The sequence below is a fragment of the Malus sylvestris genome, chromosome 11 (assembly GCF_916048215.2).
Source record: "Malus sylvestris chromosome 11, drMalSylv7.2, whole genome shotgun sequence".
Taxonomy (NCBI): Eukaryota; Viridiplantae; Streptophyta; class Magnoliopsida; order Rosales; family Rosaceae; genus Malus; species Malus sylvestris.
The window spans coordinates 16,745,396-16,768,284 of NC_062270.1; the positions used below are offsets into that span (position 1 = coordinate 16,745,396).

General features: G+C 37.8%; 2 pseudogenes; one reads left to right on the forward strand and one right to left on the reverse strand.

The window, feature by feature from the left end:
- The first annotated feature begins 559 nt into the window (after positions 1 to 559).
- LOC126590089 (uncharacterized) lies at positions 560 to 8,792 on the forward strand (annotated as a pseudogene).
- Positions 8,793 to 11,102: 2,310 nt separating this feature from the next.
- On the reverse strand, positions 11,103 to 14,054 carry LOC126590085 (uncharacterized; annotated as a pseudogene).
- Positions 14,055 to 22,889: the final 8,835 nt, after the last annotated feature.

Here is a 22,889-nt window from a genome sequence, read left to right on the forward strand (position 1 = left end):
CAAATCCCACTTAGGATGTAACAGAAGAAATAAATTAGTATATGCTTTCATTTTGTTCCACAGTTGATGTTTCTTAATTGATTATTTTTAAAAATCTAGTAATTCATGAGTATTCTTATTGATGATGTTTATACCACATTTTAATTTTAAGACTCGACTATTCCACAAAAAAATATCAAATATGTAAAGAAATTATGAAATGCATTCAGCATGTGAATAACATTTTACTTTTTTATTTAAAAACGATACGAATAATTTAAACTCAGAACGCAATAATCTGAACATAAACACTTTCCCCATAAATATAATTTTTTTGCTTGGCATTCTGATTCTCGTTCGGCTGCCAATATATTTCTGTACCTGAAAAAATACACAGGAGCAGGAAATAAGAAAAAATAAAAAATAAAAAAAATAAAAAAATAAAAGTAAAAAACTAAAAGCTTGAAGTACAGAATACGTGGCGCAACTCCCGATGCGTTTACAACTTCCCAGTTCCCACCACATCACATCCACGCCGTTATTCTGATACCGCTCAATCCTCTCTCTCCTCTTTCTCTCTCAGCTTTAGGCGGAAGAAGATGAAGACCTCCCTCGCACTGTGAAACCCTAAACGGAATGAAACGGTAATTTTCAGCGACTTTTCCTTTCTCTTTCGTTCACTCCAGCAGATTGGAAACCCTAGGTTTTTTTCTGCAATTTATATTTCCATTATTGAACTTTAATGCTTATTTTTCCTAGGGTTTCTTCAATTTTATGATTTTTAAGAATCATTGAATTTTGTTTCAATTTTTATTTTTTTTTGTATGTATTTGTTAGGTTAATGATTACTTTACTTTGCTCTTAACTCTCTTTTTTTCTTTGTTCATCATTTTTGTTTTGGTTTTTGAATTGGAAATTTAGGGGAGTGGTTGGTTTAGATGTTAATAAACGTAACATGTTAGTCTGGAAGCAATAATGTGCAGAGTATTTCCTTAAAAGGTGACATACAAATCGAAGAAACCGAATAATTGTTCCATTAATTGAATACAACAGATGATGTCGCAGTAATTAGATACAGATTATGATGCAGTATTGATTTTCCCTTGCCTTTCGTAAGGATGAGCTGTTCTTGGATTCTCTACTTAGAAGATTAGGTTGCGGCTATTAAACATGAATGACGGACTAAATCTTGTTTATTTTCTGTCTTCCAGGAGAGTGAAATTTCGGCTCACAGTGAGGGCGAAGGCTATCTGGACGATCATGGGATCAGTTTGCTGTGTTGCTGCGAAGAAAAGAACCCACCCAAATCGAACTGAAGGTGAAACATTGTGCAGGAATGCCATACGTTCACCTCATGGAATTTTCAATGGGATAATCGACAGCGTGTTTCTAGTGAAATTGGTACTCCATATCAAGTCTCTCGTGGAATCAGTACTAATGATAACATGGAGTTAAAAGGTGCATTAAGTTCTGAAAGGGGTAATTTCTCAGATCTGGGAAGCCCACTGGAGAATTTTGGAACACCTATATCTCAAAAGTCCCCTGTTCATGGAGGAACAGGTACAAATCTGAGTCCATCTCCAGGTAACGTTACTTCCACTTTGGTAAATGAAACCTTCTGAACTTCCTACTTTTCATCATGAGATTAATTTACATAAGATTGAATGTAGTGAATACCTAATGGCCTCTTTTACTAGGTTTATAAACTATTGCATCAGAAATGCCTGTAAAAATGAAAATTTAACTTTGCAATCCTCGGTGTGATGCAAATTGCACAGTGGCATCATGTTTGCATTGATAGGAATTTCTGATAGTCCTGAATGAGAATGATCGATCTTTTCTTGGTATTTGTAAACACATTGAAGAACCACACAGTAGCCTTATACCAAATATATGCCTCTCTCAGCTTCCTAGTTTCCTGCTTTACATATCATCAAAATAAGATAAAGAAAGCTCAAATGTACAATTTTCTTCTGTCAAAATAGAAATTCTGGACGTGTCTTTGTTTTATGGATCGACAGCGTTTGTCTTAACAGAACATATATCTAAAATTTTGAGGACATATTTCTTCTATTTTCTTTTATTTTGAGCACATGTTAAGAAAGTACATTGATAACCTGCAGTTCCTTGTTTTACAATTATTTGTCCAGTGGAAAATTGGTAGCCCTCACGATGAGGTCTTTGGATGCTTGCATGTGATGTTTTGCGCATGCACACACTTATCAGACGTACTTCTATTTTATGTTAGGTAGTCACATAAGTTTAATCGTTGGATTGCTGGCATTTGTTGCTTCGTTTGTTTGTGATTTAGTGAGCTGAGTATGTGCATTTTGCAGATATATCCATTGCAAGAAATTATTCTCCAGATGTGAGTTTGACTCCATTAAAACTAGACGTGTTATACTGGGTTTTATGCATTGTTGTCTGATGCTCTAGCCCTTTACCCATTGTCATTAGATTGTGTTGAGCTCTTTCCAATTGCATTTCAGGTGAAGAGTTTGACAGAATCACTGGCAATTGCAAATTCATTTGCATCAAATGTTTCGTTGTCCATGCCTACAAATTTTTCAACACCAACTGCAGAACCATCACGTACCCCTAGCTATCCACTATTTCCCAACTCAACCCCATCAAGACGAGCCCGTCGTTCACCAGGACATCAGCTGTTGAGACAGGTTTCTGATAGTCGGATATGGGGATTAAAATCTCCAAATAAAAACTCAATATCTGAAGGAAGACAATCATTTGTACTCTCTACTTGCAGCAATGACTTGGCGACTGGATCTCTAGGTGGGTCTTCTGATGGCTGGTCTATGCGTACCTTTTCTGAGCTCGTGGCCTATTCTCAAAGGGAAAGATGGTCTTTTGATAGTGAGAACTTTGGTTCTATCCATGGTTGGATCCAGCAGCAGGTTCTCATGTTCTCCTTCCATAGATTTGCAGTCTTATGGAGTCTGCTCAAAGCTTTTAACAGAGAGATCTTCATGGTGTTGGAAATTCAAATCAAAACAGGTTGTAAATGGCAGCTGCTAGCTGTTAGTTTCTTTACAGGTTGTACTCACACTTGCTGCAACTACAAAGACTAAAGTTTACTCCATGTGCTAGCTGAAAGTGTGTTGAAAGACAGCAGAGATGTGAGCTGCTGTGTGCTAGCCGAAAGGTTGTGTTTGCAAGCTGGAAGGATGCAATGTATGTGTGTGCCAACTATCCAAAGTTGCTGCATGTGTTTGAAAGGGTGGAAAGATGGTATACACCATCATTCATTGTATGTGTTGTTGTATTGTTTATCAATTTCTGTTTTGTATAAATAGGCCTTCTTGCTAGGCTTTAGAATATCAATTCCATTCCAATTCCTTTCTCATTTTCAGCTTGTAAGCTATTGAGTTTGTAAACTCTCTTTTCATATATCAAAGTCTAAGTGTTTTGCCAAAGCTTGTAGCTTCCCTCCTTTCTATATTTCTTTGTCCAATTTTATTGAGAGTGCAAAGTGAGAGGTGTGATAGAGTTTGTAAACTTATCACCCACATATTTTGGTATTGAGTTAGTAAACTTATCAATACCAACAATTGGTATCAGAGCCAGAATACCATTCTGGCAGGTGCAGCAGTTATGGCATCCAACTTAGTGCAGCTCCAAGTTCCCACATTGAAGAAAGAAAATTATGAAAGATGGTGCATCCAATTCAAAGCATTGTTTGGATCACAAGAGCTATGGGAAGTTGTCAGTAGTGGGTATGTTGTACCCACTACCGAGCAAGAAGCCACATATACTGCAGATCAAAGGAACACTCTCAGGGATTTACGAAAGAAGGACCAGAAGGCGTTGTATCTTCTCTATCAAGGATTAGAAGATTCAACATTCGAGAAGGTTGCAGAAGCAACAACGAGCAAGCAAGTATGGGACACACTCAGTACAATCTACAAAGGAGTAGATCGAGTTAAGAAAGTGAGATTACAGTCACTTCGAGCAGATTTTGAAACTGCTCACATGAATGAAGGGGAGAGCATCTCCGACTATCACTCAAGGCTCATTGTGATAGTAAATCAGATGAGGAGAAATGGGGAGAGACTCGATGAAGTACGAGTTGTGGAGAAGATACTCCGGTCACTCACATCTAAGTTTGAGCATGTGGTGACTGCCATTGAGGAATCCAAGGATTTGGAGGCGATAAGCGCAGAGGAGCTACTAGGATCCCTCCTAGTTCACGAGCAACGCATTCAGAAGAATGCAAGCCCCACAACGCTAGAGCAAGCTTTGGAGTCAAAGTTGAATATTGACAAACCAAATAAAGGTCGTGGGCACTCACGTCGTGGGAGTTCATCCAACCGTAGCCGAGGACGAGCCCGAGGAAGAGGTCGAGGCTATGAACAAAACCGAGGTCAATCTCAAGAGTGGAGATCTACCCGAGGAAAGGCGCATATCCAATGTCACACTTGCAAGCAATATGGACATTATGCAAATGAATGTTCATATAAAAATGGTGAGCATGTCAACATGGCAGAATGAAATGGAAATGCTGGTGAGGAACTTACAGTCTTACTAGCACACCATGATATCAGTAGCCAACAAGATGTTTGGTATTTAGACTCTGGTGCAAGCAACCACATGTGTGGAAAGAAAGAGTTTTTTGCCGAACTCAAAGATGGGCCTTATGGATCTGTGAGTCTTGGTGACTCCTCAAAGTTGCCAGTTGAAGGCAAAGGAAAGATCAAAATCATCCAGAAGGATGGTAAAGAAGAATACATCTCCGATACCTACTACATACCAGGTATGAAGAGCAACATTCTGAGCATTGGTCAACTGCTCTAGAAAGGGTATGTTATACATATGGAGGATATGTTTCTCACTCTCAGGAATGCAAGAAGAAAGCTTATTGCACGTGTTGAAATGTCAAAAAACCGAATGTTCCCGTTGAAGTTGAACACAAAGATTGGGAGTTGCAACATTGGTGTAATGGAAGATGAGTCATGGAAATGGCATCTTCGATATGGCCATCTTCATTTCAATGGCCTAAAGTTGCTGTCAAGTGGAGGAATGGTTCGTGGTCTACCCCAGATTGAAGCCACACGTCAAGTATGTGAAGGTTATGTGCTTGGCAAGCAAGCACGACTATCATTCCCTGTTGGTGATACATGGAGAGCAAAGGCACCACTGCAGATGGTACACACGGATATATGTGGTCCATTGGATCCTATGTCTTATGGAGGTAATAGGTATTTTATTACTTTCATTGATGATTTCAGTAGGAAGACTTGGGTTTATTTTCTCAAGGAGAAGTCGGCTGCCCTAAAAATCTTCAAGGAGTTCAAGGCACTCACAGAGGCTGAAAGCAACCACAAGCTTGTGGCTGTGAGATCAGATAGAGGTGGAGAGTACACCTCCAATGTTTTCCAAGCATACTGCAAGGAGCAAGGAATTAGGCATCAACTGACTGCTGCCTATACCCCACAGCAAAATGGGATAGCCGAAAGAAAGAATCGAACCATCCTTGACATGACAAGGTCCATGCTTCAGGAGAAGAATTTGCCAAAAGAATTGTGGGCAGAAGCTGTAGCTTGTTCGATTTATTTGTTGAATCGATGTCCAACAAAAAGTGTCAAGAGGATGACACCACAAGAAGCTTGGAGGGGATATAAGCCGAGTGTTGCACACCTAAGAGTTTTTGGGTGTGTTGCATATGCTCAAGTTCCAGAAGCCAAGAGGAGAAAGCTCGATGATCGAGGTGAGAAGTGTGTGTTTGTGGGCTATAGTGAAGAGTCCAAGGCATACAAGCTTTACAACCCACTAACTGGCAAACTAGTGGTTAGTAGAGATGTCATCTTCAGTGAGGAAGAGGCATGGAAGTGGAACAACAAAGAAGTCAGTAAAGAGAGGATCGTCTACACTGATTTTGAAGAACCAGAAGTTGTACCACCTGTTGAGCAACAGCCTGCTCAAACAATCACAACAACTCCAGTGCACAGAATTACAAGGAGTGGTCCTACATCCAGTGAAGAAAGCAGCTCCTCAACTCCAGTAAGGCTAAGAAGTCTCACTGAGATATATGGACAAGAAGAAGAAGAAGAAGAAACCAACTTTTTCTGCTTGTATGCAGACCACGAGCCTCTCTCATTCAATGAAGCTGTGGAAGAAGATTATTGGAAGAAAGCCATGGAAGAAGAGATCCATGCCATCGAGAAAAATGACACTTGGGAGTTGACAAAGCTCCCACCAAATCAGAAGGCTATTGGTATCAAGTGGGTGTACAAGATCAAACGCACTGCAGACGGGAGTGTGGATCGGTACAAATCAAGGCTTGTAGCAAAGGGCTACAAACAGGAGTATGGAGTGGACTATGATGAAGTCTATGCTCCAGTTGCAAGACTTGACACGGTAAGATTGCTAATCTCTCTTGCCGCTCATCATAAATGGAAAATTTATCAACTAGATGTCAAGTCAGCCTTCCTTAATGGAGTACTTGAGGAAGAAATGTACGTGGAATAACCAGAAGGCTTTCAAGTACAAGGAAAAGAAGATAAGGTGTATCGTTTGAAGAAGGCTTTGTATGACCTTAAGCAAGCACCACGAGCTTGGAACTCAAGGATTGACAACTACCTTCACCAAAATGGATTTCAGAAATGTCCATACGAGCATTCAGTTTACATGAAGAATGGTGCAAAAGGGGAGTTCTTAATTATTTGTCTCTATGTAGATGACTTGTTGTTTACAGGAAACAATGAAGCAATGTTCTGTGAGTTCAAGCAATCCATGTTCCGTGAATTCGAGATGACTGACAATGGATTAATGTCATACTTTCTTGGCATAGAGGTGAAGCAAGAAAGTGACGGTATCTACATCTCTCAACAAAAGTACATGAGAGATATATTGGAGAAATTCAATATGGATAAGTGCAATATTGTCAACACTCCAGTTGCAACTGGATTGAAGTTGTCTAAGGAAGGAGAAGGTGAGTTTGTAAACTCAACCGTGTACAAAAGCTTGGTTGGAAGCCTAAGGTACCTTACAATCACAAGACCTGATATAGTTTATGGAGTTGGACTCGTGAGTCGATACATGGAAACACCAAGGGAGTCTCATTGGCTGGCTGCCAAGAGAATTTTGAGGTACATAAGAGGTACTCTAAACTATGGTCTATTTTATAATTTTGGTGAAGATACAAAATTATTTGGTTATTCAGATAGTGATTGGGGAGGTGACCAAGATGAAAGGAAAAGCACAACTGGCTATGTGTTTTTTCTAGAATCAACAGCTTTCTCATGGACTTCAAAGAAGCAATCAATTGTTGCTTTGTCATCATGTGAAGCCGAGTATGTTGCTGTAGCCTCAACAGTGTGTGAGGCAATTTGGTTAAGAAATCTATTGAAGTCAGTGTGTCATCCACAAGTGGAATCGACTGTGATTCATGTGGATAACATGTCTGCAATCAAGCTTGCAAAGAATCCTGTTCAACATGGAAGGAGCAAGCACATTGATACCAGGTTCCATTTTCTAAGGGATCATGTAAAGCAAAAGACAATCGAACTTGTCTATTGTCACACGAAGGAACAAGTGGCAGACATCTTCACTAAGCCACTACCAGTTGAATCATTCCGGCTGCTACGTGAAATGCTAGGAATGAAGGCGTTTTGATTTGAGGAGGTGTGTTGGAAATTCAAATCAAAACAGGTTGTAAATGGCAGCTGCTAGCTGTTAGTTTCTTTACAGGTTATACTCACACTTGCTGCAACTACAAAGACTAAAGTTTCCTCCATGTGCTAGCTGAAAGTGTGTTGAAAGACAGCAGAGATGTGAGCTGCTGTGTGCTAGCCGAAAGGTTGTGTTTGCAAGCTGGAAGGATGCAATGTATGTGTGTGCCAACTATCCAAAGTTGCTGCATGTGTTTGAAAGGGTGGAAAGATGGTAAACACCATCATTCATTGTATGTGTTGTTGTATTGTTTATCAATTTCTGTTTTGTATAAATAGGCCTTCTTGCTAGGCTTTAGAATATCAATTCCATTCCAATTCCTTTCTCATTTTCAGCTTGTAAGCTATTGAGTTTGTAAACTCTCTTTTCATATATCAAAGTCCAAGTGTTTTGCCAAAGCTTGTAGCTTCCCTCCTTTCTATATTTCTTTGTCCAATTTTATTGAGAGTGCAAAGTGAGAGGTGTGATAGAGTTTGTAAACTTATCACCCACATATTTTGGTATTGAGTTAGTAAACTTTTCAATACCAACACATGGAGCATCCAGAAAATTATTGCCGGCAGTGACACATCAGTGGTTTCTGTGTTGGTATGTGGACATTTGTACCATGTTGAGTGCTTGGAGACTATGACATTGGAGGTTGATAAGTTTGACCCGGCTTGCCCAATTTGTATGGTCGGAGATAAGCAAGTCTTAAAGATGTCGAGAAAAGCTTTGAGAGTCGAAGCAGAGCTCAAAGCCAAAAACCTTAAGATATCCAAAAATAGAGTTGTAGATAGCTACTTTGATGATGATTATGGTGTTTTTGATCATCAGAAGAATGCCGATAGGAAAGGAAAAGTATCTAAGATGGAACCCAGTTCCAGCACTCGGAACAACTCTGCGAAACCTTTCTTGAAACGGCACTTCTTGCTTGGGTCAAGGTGGAGTAGATCCCTATCAGAAAACGATTATGCTAGGAGGAAGTGGTTCTGGACCAGACATCACAAAGATTGAGCTCCCGAACCCCAGCTGGTAAGAAAGAGGCAAGCAGAAGTCTAATTGTAGATGTTATACCAGCACTTTTAGGTTTTTTCTTCTGAAATTTGTATAGTCTAAGCTTCGATAATAAATTCAGTTTCATTTCAAAAGCACCCTTTTCGCAGAATTCCCAGATATCTGTTGTAAAAACCATGCCTGTGCATACTTACGTGTTTGCGAATTCATCAATTGTCAAGGGTTCGGAGAAAGATGGAATCCAATTCCTCGTACGTTGTTCTGAATGTGGTAGAATCTAGTTTTGCAGTTGCAACCGTTTTAGTTAAGAGAGCATTTTCGGCGATTAATCAAAGGTTAAGTAGAGCTTGGTTATTTACGAGAGATGTTATTTTTTGTATTGATGATGGAACCACAATGCGACATTTTTAGAATACAAACGTTGATATTGTAGCTTGTAAATTTGTAACGTTGTTTCTTCCATGGAATGATGATAGCACTGTTTAATTTTTTCGGGTGTTACAGATTTGGCTCCGCCGTGGGTATGGTAATGTGGGCGAGGGGTTTATTAAGAACCTCACTGGAACTCCTGTGGACTCTGCTAGCTTCTCCCATCGACATGGTCAAGAGGTGCGTTGTTCTGCATTTTCCCGCTTTTCTCGATTCCATCTAGAAAGAAATTTGGTTTCCTGGAACTCAGAGTAGAGAGAGATTATAGTTCAATTCGAGCAAAAACCAAACATAGGACTGTTATTTTCATTTTTTAGCTCGCTTTCAGATGAGTTCAGGGATTATTCTCTCTTTTCATATAGCGTGGGATATCTTAGCTAGTTTTGCTAGATGGAGGATTTCTTATTCACTATTTTGTAATTTATGTTATTGTCTAAATAACTTGTTATCGTTTCTTATGAAAAAAATATTACTTAATTTAAAATGAGAACTAATGAAAATAGCTTGAAAAATTTTAATTTTAATAAAAAACCAAGTTATAAGTTTTGTTTAATGATTAATACAAAGCCCATATTAAACCAGTCCAACTAAAAATGACCTAACTATAATAAATTATGATTTATCCATTTTACTCCTAACTTTTTAAGTTTGAGTTCCATATTTTCCTCGTTAATGGAATTCATCATTGTTTTGTAGACCTTCTTTTTCTTTGAAACAAAAATATAGATCTCATGCTATTTTATTTATATTTTGTATTATTTCGTTGAAATGTGATCGTTGTTATTATTTATAATGTATTCGAGGTACTGTTTTTCTATTCTTCTTCATCAGTGGAGTTCATTGTTTGTTTCTCCAGAAAATAAATTTGAGATCTGCATGCTATTCAATAATAACATATCACTGTTTCTGGACTGTAAAAATAAACTGTCTCTGGATTTCAAGTAATACTGTTTCTGGAATCTAAGTCACTGTTTTTGAATTTAAATGAAATATACACACTGTTTCTTAAATGTAAGCTAGTAGTGAAATTTACTGTATCTGGATTCAAAGAAAAATAAGCACTCTGTTTCTTAAATATAATCAGCTGATGCATGAAAGAAAAGAAATAGTCAAAGGTTAAAAACATAGACTGTTTCTAGAATGTAAGTCACCGTTTATGGAATGTAACTCACTGTTTCTGGAAAAAGAAATAGTAAAATTTACTGTATCTGGATTCAAAGCAAAATAATAGTAGTCCGTTGAATTGAATTGGCACCAATCCATGAAGCAGCTTTGATTTATGTACATGGGCAGCTTGATTTGGCACGAGAGTTTATCATAAAGCTCGATCTGAACATATCTTCAACCTCCTTGCGGTTCGTGGTCTCGAAGAACTGCAGTTTCCTCTTGCATCGAATCATTTAGGGTATTTACGGAAGTGTAGATTTGTAGCTGGTTGGGCTTGTATGTTTGGCCCGTGAACAATAGTTTTGGATGGTTTTTTATTAAACCTTAAGCCCTTTTGGTTAAATAACATTTTAGGATGGTTTTTGATTAAATATTTGTTGGCCCAAACCCTTTTCATTAAAGCTCCCTAATTTAAATCCAGCATAGTCCTTAAAGTTAAATCAATCTTAACTGAGGTGAAACAAACGGGGTATAATAAATTCATGTAAAGCCTGTTCTCAAGGAGCTATAAATTTGATCAACTTGATTGATCCATCCATTGGAAGTAAATCTACAATAGAGAACTTACATGGAGCAGGTTCACTAACACCATGGCGAACTGTTTCAATAGAACATTGACGTGTTAAATTTTTAACACGTCATTGTTTAAGTGGACTATGACGCCACGTGGTGGTAAAATCATTCCATGTAAGATACTCTCCTGCCAACGGCATCCAAATTTGAGCACAACAGAAGACAATAGAATCGAAGTGATTTTCTTCTGTGTTTCAATACCCTTAACAAAAAGAATTAAACATTACAACTGTCCAAGGAAACACCCGATGTCCGTCCTACCCAGAGTCACACTGTTTTCCACTTTAGCTAGTAAGATAAAATCAAATTTACTCTGCTCCTATCAAACCAAAATAAACCTTTAAATTTGCTACTCGGTAGCGTCAGGCCCGCGGTATGGCATGTATCTGTGGTCCTTTGCTGCATTCTTCCGGCGCCTTTTTTCAATGAAGGCTTCGAGCTTGCCAGACGCCTGATCATGCAAATGGATGACATTAGTTGCCAATGCCATCATGACTAAGTACTAATCTCACAAAGGTATTGTTCAACAGCATGACAAAAGGATAATATGTTACCTTGAGTTGTTTATACTTCTCCACAAGTCGTTTCTTTCGGATCTCAGCTGCCAATAATTAAAGAATGAAACGTCAATTGTAATTTAATTCAATTTACTCGATTCCTATTTATGCCAAGCAACATTATATAGAACACACGATTTATCACAACTCCAGTTAGCAGCAATACAAGTTGTTGGTCGATGGCCACGCAGAACACTGCACTGGTCGTGGTTGAGAGTCTAGAAGTGTTCAATCTTGTAATGTTATTTGGGTCGCGTTGTTAACCTAGATATTTGGTTGGCTGGTAAATAATTGAAGTTTTCTTATGATGCTTGCTCATAAGCAAATAAATTACAGCATTACCTTCATGAGCTCGCATATACATTTAAGGCAATGTTGTATTCAATTAGCTCATGGACAATTATTGTAAGAAAGCTTCATGTAGTTTCCATACCACCAACAATCCACTACTATGAATTGCCACCCTTGTAACATTACAAGAATGAACATCTCAAGATTCTCAACCATGACCAAGGAAACGTCCAGCACTGGAACTGCCAATACCGGTTACTATAGCTGCTCCTTAGAATTATGATAGAAAATTTTGAACAAAAAATTTTCATTTCCTTGCATCTCGTATGTACTAACTAGAAGTATATATACTGTTTGAACCGGACACAGATGAACATGCGCACAGAGGTGGAGAGGCAGCAAGAAGGGGCATTACATTTCTTAAGAAAAAAGGGTTGCTTCCTTTCCTTTGCTGCTTTTCTCTCTTTTTTCTTGTGCTCAGTCAGTATTGCCGCTTCAGTATGCTTAGCTGACTCAGATTTTAGCTGTGTGTCCTGCAAAGACACGTAAATAAAGATAAATGAATAGTTACAGAACCAGTATTTCTAATTTTCATCCAAGCAAATTTATAGTTAAAAGGACAATATAGCATGGTGGACAAATGAGGGTATCTGTCAAATATATTTATATAAAGGCAAGCACTTACAATCAAAGAGATATGTTTCTTTGGTTCTTCAATGGTTTCTGGATCCTTAGATTTCTTGATTTGCTTCTGTAGTTCCTGTCATATTCAAACCAAAACTAAGAGAGAGAAACGGTACGTATAGATGATATTGGATTTATGACTTATTTAAGAAACTTACCTCTTTTTCGGCAGGAAGCTCCTCCTCAAATAAAAAGCGATATTTCTTCCTAAACCTGTTGAATACATGTTATTCCCTCTTTCTTTTTCATTTTGCAAGAAGGAAAATTTGCTGATCAGTCAAAAGAGTTGCCAACGTAGGAAAGTTTATCTATCATACAACAACTATAAGACCAAGATCAGAACATCTTTCCAATCTACAAAATAACAGCAACAAAAAAAGGAGTTTTCAGAAACTTGGACATTAAACAAAACCCAATGTGATGCCAATAGCCTACCACTCCACACATACCCACCCCTCCTTCTCCCCCTCCCCGGGCCCAAAAAAAAAAACAAGAAAAAACATAACCCCTTTCCATTTAAAATTTCAAAAAAGTCATTTTCCGTAACCTGCTTCAAGAAAAAACCAATAAACGTAAAACTCCGGTGAACGTTTTCAGAGAGAGAGAGAGAGAGCGAGAGCATACCGATCAACATCAAGTTCTCCACATAAAGATTCAAAACGTGGGTCGCGTACCACCTGAACATAGCAAGAAATAATTTCAACTCAGGTATATTGATTGCTTATCAATAAATTGATTAACTACAGATGTGATTCACAACTTTGATCATCTGTTTTCTAGCTTTATCATAACTTTGACAAATCAAATCTTGCAGGATAAGTGAATCCTAAAAAGAAAAACCACATGATATACTAAACCACCTAATTCCAACACGTTGTGCTTAAAATCATACCAGATTTTGATTACAAATAGTTCAGGGCAAAACATAGAGACAGACTTTCTATCGTTAAAGTTAACTTTCCTCATGGTAAAATATTTGTAATTACCATTGTTTTCTAATGAAAGCTTCTGCAACCCATTAGAAAACAGAAGAACGAACTTCATAGTACAAATCATAACAAACGCCCGTACAAAAATCTCACCTTTTTTTGAACCTTGAATAACCTCTCGAAATCTAGGGACAGGCTTAGTGCAAGTAACCTCCATTGGCCCCAAACACAAACATATTCATCTGATCAACTACAAAACATATGAACAACAACAACAAACAACAAACAACAAACAACAACAAAGCCTTATCGCACTAAGTGAGATCGGCTATATGAATTCTAGAATGCAATGCACTCGATTTTGTGCTATGTCTTCTGTTAGATCCAAGTAGTCCAAATCTTGTTTTAAAGTCTCTTTAAACATATGAACCCAACAAAATAATCCAATGTGTTTAGATTACCGGTTCTTGTTCGCCCGACCACCCTTCTTCTCTTCTTTAGGCTTAAGGTGCACTACATGTGACCCGTTCGAGCGCACCTCCTGCAGTTCCCCAAATGTCACATCTGCTCCATTTCCTCCACCTATAACAAATTAAAAATACGCAAATTGAATTGAAAAAATCGATTGTTCTTCAAACTAAACTAACAACAATATCAAATTAAGTTTCTTTCGATCACTTAGATCTTCAGAAGAAGACGAAGATTCGGGTTCTTCCAACTTTATTTTGCTTGGCATTCCCATTGAGCTGCCAGGTTTTACCATTCTGATTCTCAAAAAATTGAAACCAAGGTCTAATTAAGATGAACAAAAACATAATTGCTCGACAAAACTCATGAGGAAAATACTGAACACAATCAAATCCGATAAAAACGATCATATAAAAATCAAAATAGAAAATAGAAAATAGTTATCTGAGATACCTGAGAATCGGTGGCTCTTCAGTATCGACGACGAGGAGCGACCGGTGTAGTGGGTGAGAAAGGTGGTAGCTTGTGCAGTGTACGAGGCTGCGGCTGGTGTGGTTGATGGCTGGGAACAGTTTGCTGCTGGTGCGCAGGGGGTCTGTGTGTCGTGGTATGTCCGGGGTCAAATTTCCCATCTTGAACGATGGACAAAAAATTTCAAGGACTCTGATATTATTACTAAGCTGGTGGTTTGGGCGAGGCCGCCGCGAGTCCCGGTGCAGTACAAAGAAGAACAGATTAATAGGGACATCACTCAACCTATCGGGAGAGTGATTAGGGTTGACGAAGTAACTTTGGGTTTGAACGGGCTGTTCGTGAAAGTCTTACTGGAGGTGGACTTACGTTTCCCTCTGAAACGTGCTTTAATCATCAACCACGAAGAGGATTCACCTATTCTGATTAGCTATGAGAAAATATTTGAGGTGTGTTTCTACTGTGGACGAAGGCGTCTTGAAGGACATGGCTGTTCGGAGTTTGAGGCTGATGATGGCTGCTTCATGATCGATAAAGCTTTTGAAGATGAACCAACTGTTTACCCAGAGGATGTAGTTGTCAATGAAGATATAAAAGCTTGTCTTCAGGATGATGTGATGCTCTGTTTTCCTAAGGCTACAAATGTGGAGGAGGATTATATGGAGTGCGAGGAATTGGTCTGCGAGTGGAGGTTGGAGGACCGGATGAAGAGGGCTGTACTACGGTCATTCCTAAGTGGAGGAGGAAAGGTGAGAAGAGAAGTTCTGGTGAAAGCTTAAAGGAGGGTAGGTCCTATAAGGAGGTGGCCTCTAGCCCTAAGCCGAAATGGACTCCTAAGGCGGACTTAGCGCATGATTGGAGTAGGGCTGGGAAGGCCAAGGAGCGAGATTGGCAGGTAAATGCTGATTGTCTAGGTTACCGAGGCATTGCTAGTGATAAACTTCATTTCTATGTTAAATTCATCAATGAGTGGTTCTTACCCGATTATCTTTTTTTTTGATAATCTTGTTGATGTAACTTTTCGGTTTGAGTCTTATGGTTCTAGTGGTCTTAGGTTAGGTAAATTGAATTTTTTTTTATGCCATGTCTATGTTGGAACAGAATCAGGATGTTATGATGTCAACTGTGAGAGACAATGAGTCTGAAGCTAGGGAGCATGCTGGGGAGTTTGTTGCTGCTTTGCATGCAGCTGAGATGACTTCTGCAACTACTAAACCAACGGTGGTAATGCTGAGTCCTAGGAAACGTATCCGAGAGGAAAAATGTCGAAGAGGCGGGACCATCTGCTTATCTTGATGAGTTAGATTAGTGAAGGGTATGGTGTGGAACTGTAGGGGTATGGGAAGACCAGAGTTCAAGTCTAATTTCAATTATCCATGTAGTTTGTCTAAGTTACATTTGTTTTGCTTTGCTGAAGCCAAGTCTACTGTGGATAAAGCCCCTACTAGTTTTTTTTTTGTGAGACATTTTGATCAGTTTTTTTGGATGTAACCCCGATGGGAGATCCGGGGGAGTGTTTCTATGTTTGAACTCTGGCACTTTAGATGTTAATGTTATCTCTGCTTCTTCGCGTTTTATTCATGCTTCTATTAAGGATGTGTTGCTGAATGTTGAGTTTATCATTATTTTTGTTTATGTCTACCCACATATAACTCTACAACAGAGAATGTGGGAGGAGTTACTTACCCTCAACCCTGGACATAAGCCTTGGATGATGTTAGGGGATTTTAACTGTATCGTAAACACTCAAGAAAAGTGGGGAGGGGGGGGGGCAATCGAATGACAATTGCTATATGACAAATTTTGTGAATTTTTTGAACAATTATGGTCTTATTTCCTTACATGCATCTGGGGTTCCTTTTACTTGGACTAACAACCATAAGGATGATACTCTTATATTTGAGAAACTAGATAGAGTAGTCTCTTATATTTGAGAGACTAGATTGAGAGACTAGATAGAGTAGTAGCAAATTCCTACTGGCTTGAAGCCTGTCCTAACTATTCCCTTCATAATTATCCTATTATGGGCTCTGACCATAGTCCTATTTCTTGGACACGGTCGGCCCTCTTGCTAGACAAAGAAGGAAAACCTTTAAGTTTGAAGCTATGTGGAAATTACATCCAGATTTTAAGAATTTTGTGAAGGAGACTTGGAGCTGCGATGAGGGATTGTCCCCCATTGACTATTTTAGGGGTTGTCCCCCATTGACTATTTTAGGGGTTGTTTAGGTTGGTGAGAACTTGGAATCGTGTGGTGTTTGGGTCAGTTAAAGAAAGAAAACAGAAGATCCTAAGTGAACTTAGCAAAGTCCAGCAGGAAATTATGTCATTAAATAGCAATTCTATTGCTTCTAATACAATCCAAGACAAAATTCAATTAGAAGCATAGATAAGTGATCAACTTTCTCGGGGTTCTCAAGGAGGAAGAAGTAATGTGGGCTCAAAAAACTAAAGCCAACTGGCTTAAAAATGGTGACAAAAATACAAGGTTCTTTCAATTGAGTGCAATGATAAGGAAAAAACGGAATGAAATCAACAAAATTCGGGATGGCAATTGGTTTTGGTGGTCTAAAGGAGAGGGGATGGAGCAGGTTTTTGTTAATGAATTTAAAATGAGATTCAAACGGGGGCAAAATCCCTCCAATGACCAGATTAAGTTGGTTACTCAAATCATTGAACCTTGTACAACAAGTGATCAAAATCGTAAATTAACTATTGTTCCCATGGATAGTGAAATTTGGAATGCTTTTAAAAGTATTGGTGCATTAAAAGCCCCGGGTCCTAATGGGATCCATGCTAGCTTTTATCAGGAGTGTTGGAGTATGGTTGGACCCTTTGTGTGCAACATGGTCAAGGATTGTTTTGTAAATAATACTAGCCGTCATTTGATTAACCATATAAATATTGCTTTAATCTCGAAAGTGAAGTTCGTAGAGACTGTTAATAATTATCGTCCGACAAGTCTTTGCAATGTGAGTTATAAAATTATAACTAAGGTATTATGTGCCAGATTAAAATCTATCATACTTATTTGCATATCTCCTAACTAGGAAGCGTTTACGCTGGGAAGATCTATTCAAGATAATATTCTAATTGCTCATGAATTACTCACAAGTTTTAATAGGAAGAAAGGAAGAACATGAGATCTTGCCATTAAGCTTGACTTGGTAAAAGCTTATGATTTACTTAACTGGGATTGCATCAAGTGTGTATTGGATAGTTTTGGATTTTGTCAAAAGTGGGTCAACCTAGTTATGGAGTGTATTTCCTCAACTTGTTTCTTTATCAATATTAATGGTGAACCTCATGGATATTTTAATGCAAGCAGAGGCATATGACAATGTGACCCTCTTTCTTCGTATATATTCATCATTTGTATGGAACCTTTAATCAGAAAATTAAATGGTTTAGCAAGTATTCCTGAATCTCATATTGGTTTACTCACCTCCCCATTTGGCTATAAAGTTTCAAATCTAATTTTTGTGGATGATTGTCTCATTTTTATTAAAGCTACTACTAAGGGTGCTAGGAGTGCTATGGATGTTCTAAGTAAGTTTGCTACTGCTTTGGGGCAGCAAATAAATTTTAACAAATCATCTCTTTATTTTTCTTCAAATACTAATAGCCAAATTAGAAATGAGATTGTAAATATTCTTCAAATTAAGCATAAATCTACCATTGGAAAATATCTTGGAATTCATAACATTGCCTTTTGGAAGGATCATTTGAATGGAAGTGAGTTGATCAGAAAGGTTAAGCAGAAGTTAGTCGATTGGAAGGCTAATACTCTGTTTAAGGCTGGAAGACTCACTCTTGTTCAATCTAACCTCACAGGTTTGCCTAATCATATAATGTCTTGTTTCAAGTGTCCTAAGAAGTTAACTAATAAATCAAATAAGGATTCCAGACAATTCTTTTGGGGTAATACCCACAAGTGCAATCCAATAAGTTGGAAGGAAGTTTGCAGACCAAAACAAGCGGGTGGCCTAGGTATTAAAAACATTGACCACCTCAATAGAGCTTGCCTTGCTAAGCTGGGATGGAAAATTTTATTTGATAAGGATAACTGGTGGGCAAACGTAGTTAAAAGGAAATACCTTAGGAATGAGAACTTTTTGGAAAGTAAAGTAACACCATTATGTTGCTTGGAAAGGTATACTGGGATCAAGGGATATAATTTCAAAGGGTATGAGATGGGTGGTCAGTGATGGCAAGGACATCTTGTTCTGGACTCATGACTGGATTTTTCCTCACCCCATTTTTCATCTTATACCAAAAAATCAATTCCCTCGTATTAAGTGGGATACAGAAGTAGTTGAGTTTTTAGTTAATGGTCAGTGGGAAAGAAACAAGCTTGAGAATGTTATAGATGTTGATATTGTTAATAAGATATGTGACATCCCTCTTCCTCTTAATAATGCCACATACATTGTTGTTTGGGGTCCTAATCCAAATGGAAAGTGTTCGGTGAAATCCGCGACTTGGCTCCAACTCAAGGATTTACATACATCCCCAACACAAATACTTATTAATAGGATTTGGAAGCAAATTTTGCCTTCTAAGATTAAGGGGTGGTTTGGGAGTGAGGTGCTTACAAAAAAAACACCCATGAAAAAAAGCTGTGAGGGTTTTAGGTGTTTGGTAAACTGAAAAAAAAAGGGCTTATTTTGGAAGCTGCTGTGAGAATAAGCTGAAATCAAAGGAAAAAGCTGAAGTTGCTATTTGCAGCTTTGGAAAACTGGCTTTTTTTTCAAACACACGGTGCTATAGTGCTCCTTTAATGACAAGACCCACTATCAAACTGCTTTTTTTTTCCAAAAGCACTTTTACAAAAAAGTTTACTAAACACTCTGTTAATTTATTTCACAGCTGCTTATTCTCACAGTACAGCCGCTTATTCTCACAACAGGTTTTTTTCAAAGCACAGCAATACCAAACCAACCCTAAGTTGTTTGCCTGGACTCTAGTCAAAGGAAGGTTACAAACCAGTAAACGTCTTAGCAAGTTTTTACCCAATGTAACTAACTAATGACCGATGTGTCATAATTATAAAGAAGACCAGGACCATCTTTTTCTTCACTGCCAGTATGCTGTGTGGGTCTGGACTTGTTCAAATCAACCTCATTTTAGTAATATTGCAAACAATCTCAAAGTAAATGATTGGCTAAGTACTTTGCCACATGATGGGAAAAATGAAGTTAGCTATTTAAGGAAAGCTTTGTCTATTTGCTGGCAAATATGGAATGATATAAATGCAAGTATATTCAGAAATGAGAATCCTATATAATACTGGTTTGTTATTAGAGCCCTGTCAACGGCTAAGGAATATTTTAAACAGGATACTAATCACGATAAGAAACCTGAGGCAGGTTCCTAAGATAATTTGATTAAATGGAGCCCCCCCACCCCCTTATGTTAAAATAAATTTTGATGGGTCTGTTTCACACTCAATGGCTGCTGGAGGGTTTGTCGTTAGAAATTGGGATACTATACCTATCCTAGCTGGTGCGATGAAATTCAGCTCTGTGAGCATCAATGTTGCTGAGGCTTTGGCTCTCTGTGAAGCGCTGATTTGGGCAAAGAGAAGGAATTGGAGACATGTCTGGGTGGAAGGTGACTCAAAAGCTTGTCTTGGATGCAATTTGTAGAGCTTGTGATGTGCCTTGGAACCTAAAACCAGTTATTGAGGACATCAAGTCGTGTGCCAACAGCTTTCAGGACATTAGATGAAGCCATATATTCAGGGAGGCAAACTTCATTGCGGATGCTTTGGTGTCTATTAGTCTAAATAGTTCGAATCTTTGTATTTGGGAAGCTTGTCTCCCTATGGATGCTCATCTGCCTTTTCAATTTGACTGTATTAGTACTGGCTGTGTTAGGGGCTTTTCTCTCTAATATATTCTTTTTTCTATAAAAAAAATATATTTATTTTTACTATTATTTTATTTTTGAATACTAATACTTATTTTTAAAATTAGTTTTTTTTTTATAAAATAAGTACTTTAATTTTTTTTTTAAATCGATAATGTTGTTGGATATATGCCCTAAAGCCAATCATAAATGATATTTTACGGACATTTTACATGTTTTTTTTTTGTCAAACGGTAGATTTTGTTAGATTAGGTGTTAGATTAGCCACCGACGGGGTTGAACTCACACCGTCATGCAAAAGCTCAACATCTTTCCACCACTATGGTAAAGGGTTACTTGCAGACATTTTACATGTTAAAATAAACTAGTTTAATATAAGGGCAAAAATTATTGTATAAAGCCCTTTCATTAAATGTTATATGTTTAAACAATAAGTCCCTGGAATATGTAATTAGGAGAATGTGTTCTTAAGAAGTTAGATTCATGAGACCATTCTCTTTCATACACATATTCTAAATATTCATGGTCATATGATTGCCAATTCGACATTGACGATCCTTAGATCGGTACATGTTATGTCTTCTCTCCAGGAAAGTGACTCGTCTTAAGTCATTGATGTGAATGACATCAAGACAAGTATGTAAGTGCTCACTAGAGAGTGAGTCTACTAAACATGATGAAGATGAGTTCTCACACTCATTTCACACGAGAATTCATAGTTAAGATAATGCAAAGTAGACATTTGACCTGAGACATCATAGTTGTCTTTTGGTTTGGTCCCTAGCCTTTGACTATGTTAAAGGCATACCATTTGAGGATTTCCACGACATAGTTGGGGTTAAGCTACTTAATCATAGGGGCATGTGAATGTGCAACAAAAGATCTCTAACCTTGAAATCATTGAGGGAGAATACTCTATAACATGAAAGAATCTCTAGCCAGAGTATGAATGAGATTTAAGAGGTCGTTTCAAATCATATTCAAGGTAATCATATAATTAAGAGAATCTTGTTGAATAATAGACATGAATAAACTATCAAACCAAACAATGTGATTAATAGTAATTAGAAAAAGACAGTATTGCATATGTAATCCCAAACTGAATAGGTTCTCCAACCACTTCTGATTGGCTTGGGTAACCATGACATGCTGCTAGGTGTCACTCATGGCCTATGGAAGCCTTGAAGATGTATATTGAAATTGGTACCAAGCAGTATATCCTGCAATTTAAAATTTGATATATGCTTGACTGACTAGTCAGCATCACCGATGAACGAAGATTAGATTTGTTAGTTTACCAAAATTGAAAATAAACAACTGTACCTGGTTTACTAACATAATTCTGGTTAACAAGGGTTTAGTTCAATGTATTTTTAAACTTTATTAAACTTAGTTGACAACACATATCTACTTGCAAATCCTAGAGTCAATGTGTAACATATACAAACTAACAAGATATGTGAGCAAGAACAACAATAATCAACACAAGGAATTTTTGGCCCGAAAAACTCACCTTTGGGTTAAAACTCACCATTGAGTCCAATCGACTAGTGTAGACAAAAGTTCATCAAAAATCCACAGAAAGCTCAATTCCTAAAACCTTATCTATGGAGAAGCTTTACCTTTTTGCAACCTTGCCTTACACGAGATGAACTCCTATGGTCTTCACGAAGTGGCAGCTCCTCCTAAGCTCATCACCTTGTGGCATCGAGAATTAGTTACTAACAACCATAAACAAAATATTATTAAAAACAATGATAGAAAACACCTTGAAAATAAACTTCAAAAACCCTCTAAAGTAGTGCGTGTGTTTCCTCCACTCTTCTCCTCCTTAACCCTAATGGCTAAATATCTTATTTATACTACTACAAAATAAAACCCTAAAAGGTATTAGAATAAAACTAGGAAACATAATAAAATAATAAAACAGAAAATAAAAGGTTTCTTATTTGAACTAAAATTTGGACTTCTCAGAAAATCACACTTTTGACCAACCAAACTAACTCCGATTTGGTCCTAAAAGGTCTCTGTTGAAAGCTAAAGACATTCCCTACAAATCCTCAAAAGGAATCTTCCTTAAAATAAGCCATCTTGACCTCCAAAATACCCAAAATGTCTAGAAACGTCAATCTGGGAAAGCTACACGTTGGGCCTTAATTTCATCACCACAGTCAAACAGCTTCGTGGAAAACTTCTGACACAATCATCTTGAAGGGCACATGAACATCCTCCAATTGGAATCACTCCAAAATTCATTCGTTTGGTCACTTTTTGCTCCAGAGGAAGTCGAATGTCCTACATTAAGAATATAAATCAAAGTGTCAAAATTCTACCAAAATAACAAATAAATTAATACTAAGAATAGGGTAAAATATATAGTAAAATATCGAGTCATCATTGGTCATGCTTCAATCGGAGATAGAGAACTTGCTGGGCTCAATGGGATTATGCCAAACTTTCTCTTGACCATGCCGTTTCTGGGACAACAATTATGTAGCTTCCTTTAGGATTTTTTGCAAAACAGAAAAAGCACGGAGACTATGCTTGAAAGACTAGGGAATGGGTTTAGAGGCCTTGGGTTGTCCTGATTGCTTTTTTATTTATTTTTATATATTTTTTAACGATAATTGTTTTTATTTTTCCTTTTTTTTTTAAATATTTTTTTTACTTTGCTTTTTCTTTTGATAATTATTTATCTACAGGTGAAGTCACCAGCTCCGAACGGGGCTATATCAGATGGAGTAGCAGTGCCACCATCGCTCAACTTTGAGGCACTAGGCAGAGTCCT